This window comes from Chrysochloris asiatica, unplaced genomic scaffold, assembly GCF_000296735.1.
Source record: "Chrysochloris asiatica unplaced genomic scaffold, ChrAsi1.0 scaffold00314, whole genome shotgun sequence".
Classification (NCBI taxonomy): domain Eukaryota; kingdom Metazoa; phylum Chordata; class Mammalia; order Afrosoricida; family Chrysochloridae; genus Chrysochloris; species Chrysochloris asiatica.
This window is the reverse complement of record NW_006408832.1, coordinates 560,731-565,974: the sequence shown is the minus strand read 5'-3', so window position 1 is coordinate 565,974 and position 5,244 is coordinate 560,731.

Genomic DNA, 5,244 nt, shown 5'->3' with positions numbered 1-5,244 from the left:
GAATGCTGGCCCCCAGGTCCCTACACCTACCCCGGCAGGTGAATGCTGGCCCCCAGGTCCCTACACCTACCCCGGCAGGTGAATGCTGGCCCCTGGGCTGTGGTCAGGACGGAGTTGCAGGACGAGGTAGAAGGGAGGGGCCTCACTGGCGAAGGCAGACTCAGCATGGCTGACACACTCACGTTCTCGTCCTGCTTCCAGAAGACCCTGGGGAGGAAGGGGAACCTTCAGGCAGGTTAACAGTGCCCAGGGCTGTGCCCGCAGACTGAGGTCCTGCAAACCAGCAGGAGCATCCTGCACAGGTGGCCCTCCTCAGGAAGATGTGAGGTGGGATGCTGCTCCCAGCCCTGTTACCTGGGGGTCCCTGAGGAGGGGCTCTCCTGGAGGGTCTGAAACCTAGCCAAGAGGAGGGTCGCCAGGCCAAGACTAAGGATCATGGGGAGCAGCCCCACCCCTGGGGTCTCAGCCCCTGACTCAGGCTCTCACCGTTTCTTAGTCCCAGACAGTGAGTGATGGCGTTGGTGGTCACCGGCGCCTGCTCAGTCAGCAGGGCCACAAAGACCCTCTGCAGCTGAGTGAGGAGACTGGACTCCCCCAGGTCTGTGCAGCTGCAGGGCCCCGAGAGAGAAACACCCAGGCCCCACTTCATTTAGAGCTGAGGTCTGAGAGTCCCCATAGGCTCTGCCATCAGCCAGGCCTGTGGCCTCCAGCCTCTAACTCTCAGGGCTCAGGCCACACAGCTGCGATCAGCCACTGAAGGGTCCGCCCTTCCTCCAGGTTTTGGGGTGCAGCCCCCACTCCATGCATCAGAGCAGAGCAAGAGAGAGCTGTGGGGGAGGAAGACAGTCTGAGCTGGACTTCTGTCTAACCTCACCTGGGAAGTGAGGGCTTAGGCACCTCCTGCCTGGGAGCCAGACCCACATTTCCCCCTTGTAGTGACCCCTCTCCTGACCCCAGACTCACTCCCAGTAACCTTTGCTGAGTCCCCAAATCATTCTCCCTTCCAGAGAAAGGGTAGTGGACTTTGGGCCTGCCACCAGGACCCCATAGAGCACACGTAGTAGGTGGGGCTGGAGGCCAGGGCTAACTGGGGGCCTTCTCCAAGTTCCAGCTCTGGTCAGTGGTCCTTTGACCTCTCGGGATACTCCCAGGGCTGGCCGAGCAGCAGGGACTCAGCCTCCCTCTGGCCACCAGGCCACACCTGAGGGCAGCGTTGCAGAGCTCCTGTGTGAACTCCAGGCATGGCACGATGCTGTTCAGATAGCGGTGGGCCCCTGCTGACCAGGCCTAAGTGTGCTGGGAGTGGGGATGGACAGTTTACAGCCAGGGAAGATGAGGAAGGACAGGATGATGGTCAGCTGATGGGGGCTGGGGTGGGATGGAGGGTTGGGGTCAGCCAGATGGCACAAACCAGGGGCCCAGAGCTGCTGGCCTTGTGGACCCCTGGACCCTTGGACCTCTGAGGCTCCCAGGTCTGGATTGCCCCGCAGCCCCACCCTGGTTAGAAGACACAGCTTGGTCCTGGATTCCTGGTGGTCTGACTCCGGCTGTGGCAGAGCCGTAATCTTGGTCCCACATGGACATCTGAAAACCAAGCTGCTGCAGAGAGGCCGGGGGCCAGGAAGGTCCTGTGGAGCTGTCCATCCCTCTCCCAACCACTCATACCCCTGGCTTGACGCCTGCCCTTCTCCCTGTTGTTTGAGGACAAGAAGAAGTGGTATCGAGCCAGAGGGAGTCTTGTAGAACTTTCAGGATGCCAGGGATCCTCAGGCCCAGAAGCCTTAGAGCACAGTGTCCAGGCCCTGTGAGTTCCAGACAATAGAACTGCACTTTGTGGGTCTGACATCATGATCCTTCCCGGAGGAGACTTCTGCGTTGGCCCACTCCCCCCAGTTCTGCAGTGGCCCCTGCTTTCACCTACCCAGAAAGAGGGCCAGGGTCAAACCAGAGTGGAGGGTCCTGGAGGCGCTGTCTCTTCCTCTGTGCTCCTGGGAGTTTGAGCTGGGAGTGGACCTGTGACAGCCAGACCCCCTCAGCCTGACCCCACCTGGCTGATGAGGAGGAAAAGGTTCAGAGGTGAATCACCCTCAGGAACAAGTCGAGTCTCTAGATAATCGTGGGGCTGGATGAGGAAAGGGGACCTCCAGTGGCGTTTCCACACCCTCCTATGGGTCCAGAGCACAGAACAGCCTCCCTGAGAGTCAGGCCTGACCACCCAGTCCTGTTCTGCCTCACCAGGACCCATGCCTCAGTTCACCTCAGTCCTCCCCATGGGCTGTGTGCAGCTCTTGTCTCCCCCTCCTGGGCCATGGGCATACAGCAGGCACCTAATAATTGCTTGCCAGCTGGTGCAGCCCTCCCACACAGGAGCCAGTCCCCCACTGAACCCCGGGGTGGAGCCAGGTCAGATGGGGAGAGCTGCAGTTCAAAGCCTGTACCTGCCCTCATCAGAGGTTTGAGGCTGATGGAGAACAAGTCCACTCAGCTTCCCGGGCCAGCTCCACAGCGCCACCTTCTGGGCACGGGCGGTGATTGCCCAGGAACAACACTAATAAGCTCAGTGTGGGCTTGGGCAGCCCAGCTGGACATGGACTGTGGTCAGAGGCCCTGGCCCTAGTGAGTCATAGAGGGAGAAGGGACTGTCCAGTTCCAGCAGACGAGGGTCTGGGGAGTGGACTGAGGAACCCGCTGTGCATGGTGGAGCCAAGCCCGGGAGGAGGTGCTGACCCCAGGAAGAAGCTTCTGGGAGGATGGGCCTGGGGCAGAGGGGCAGGGGCAGGACAGGCGCTGGGACCTTGGCCACCAGCAGCATCAGGGGGCAGAGGGCACAGAGGTGGAGCTGGCCATGTGAGTGCGCGGGCACAGGGGAGCTGGGTTAGGTGAAGCGCCTCTGTATCCGGAAGTTTAGGGTTTACTGGTCGGCGGAAGGCGCCCTGGTGGATCTGTGGCTAAGCACTCGGCTGCTGGCTGGGCGGTCAGGGGTTCGAAGCCGGCAGGGGCTCAGATTTATTGGTCCAGTGATGAGGATTTTTGTTTTCTTTACATTGAAGTGTAACCTATAACAAAGGCTGTGGCCTTTGATCTTCATCAGTAAGTATTTTAAGTCCTCTTCTGCTGGGCACAGCATAAGCAGACCCTGGGTTGATCAGTAGCAGCCCCATTAAACCACCTCTGAATATAATCAGTTTAACCCAGATGCTCTCCTTCCCCCTGAAAGTATATAGGAATATTAAGAACAACGTAGCATTTTAGGTATAGATAAATGAAGCCTGGTGCCTGAGATCTTGCTCACAAACAAAAGTTTGCAAAGTGTACAGAGAGAGCTTGGCTCCTTTCAGGAACCTTGCTTTATGTTAAGTATCCTTAAGAAACCGCACGTGGATACTCTAGATCTTTTAAGCCTAAAAGTGAATATATAACAGCTTGATTGAACCTTTTTTTTTCCTGTAAAAATAAAAATGTTAGATTAAGAAAAACTATGAAAATATTTTAAAAGTTGTTCCCGTGAATCATTATGTTCTGTTTTGAATGATTAATCACATTTCAGTTCCGTATCCTGTCTTAATCACATCCTTCCTTTGTGACATCCTCCCTTTGTGAATTACATCCTTCCTTTGTTAACAAATCCCTCCCTAAAAAAGAGACTAAAAGGCTGAGGTAGAGTGAGTTCTGCATGCAATGCTGTGCAATGCTGGGCAATGCTAGGCAATATGTTTGCAGATCTGTCTACCTGCCAGCTTGCATCATATCTGTGTGTCTGTCTTTTTTGTATATATTTCGTCTCTCTCTTTCTCTATCACTTTCGGCGCCAGGTCTCCCTTCTTCGTGACACCCACACTTCCTTGTTGAGGCGGGACCCTGACATAGGACTGTGACACTCTTCACTTTCAGACACCAAGGTTGCATCATCTGCATCACCCAGGTTGTTAATGAGTCTTTCTCCAATCCTGATGCCATGTTCTTCTTCATATAGCCCAGCTTCTCAAATTATTTGCTCAGTGTACAGATTGAATAAATATGTTGAAAGGATGCAACCCTAGTGCACATTTTTCCTGATTTTGAACCATTCATTGGCCCCTTATTCTGTTTGAATGACTGCCTCTTGGTCTATGTGCAAGTTCTTCATGGATACAATTCAGTCTTCTGGAGTACCCATTCTTCACAATGTTATCCGTAACTTGCACATAGTGGTCAGGTCCCCTCAGGGCAAACCTCCTTCTAAGACTAAGACTCAATGGGAATACACGCTCTGATTGGTGACCACATTCCTCACCGATAAGGGGAAGTGAGGGAAAAGCAGCAATGAAGCTGCGAGCTAAGCCCTACAATGCTCAATAGACTCTTCTGAACCCGGATGGAGACCTGGTTGGCCAGCAGTGTGGCAAATCCAGGGGACTCTTGGACCCAGAGTCAGTGACATAGCCACAGAGGACAGTGACATAGCCACAGAGTGAAGCGTCCAGCTGACAAGAAGAGATGGCATATGCACAAGAACACCCATACTTGCAGATAATACCCACTTGACCTGGTTTCAATGACTGGATGATCAGAGCTCAACCAGAAGAAGAAAGAAGAGGAAAAAAAGACATATCTGATACAATTTGGTGAGCTTGACCTACACCTATGGATGCAGTAGATCAGAAGAGGGAACAAATCTTCACAGTGAAGATCATTCCCAAACCCTCTGCACATGGAGAGGACAGGGATGGGCAACTTGGATATTGGCTACCCAGAATGGGGGGTGGGGGGGCTACAGAGGCAAGAAGTGACTGGCTTACAAGCTTATCCAGAGGGCATGGAGCATTGAGCAGTATCCAATCTGTCTGGGCGGGGCCAAGGAAAGGAGATGGGGATAAGTCTCTTGTGATACAATGGTGAATAATTGTTATCAGGACTGACTGTAAGGGCTGGAAATGTAAAGGTAGACGTTTTATAGCAAAGGGAGGAGAGGTATTAACTTTGTAGTCTAGGAGCGGAGGTCCCTGGGGCCATCAAGGGAGAAGAGCGGAGAGCAGGACCCTACCCAGAGAAGCAGTGACACCAAAGATGGAGGCAGAGATGATGACGTGGAGAGATGGAATGGCTGGGGACTTTAGACCCAGAGAGGGAGAGAGGCTGTGTGCTGACGACCGGGGGGCAGGCTTGCAGGGTATATCCTGTGGTTGGTGGATGATGCATGGAGGGGATTGTAACCATGGCAAGGAAAGGATATACGATGGGATCAATGTGAAGCTATGTTCTCCC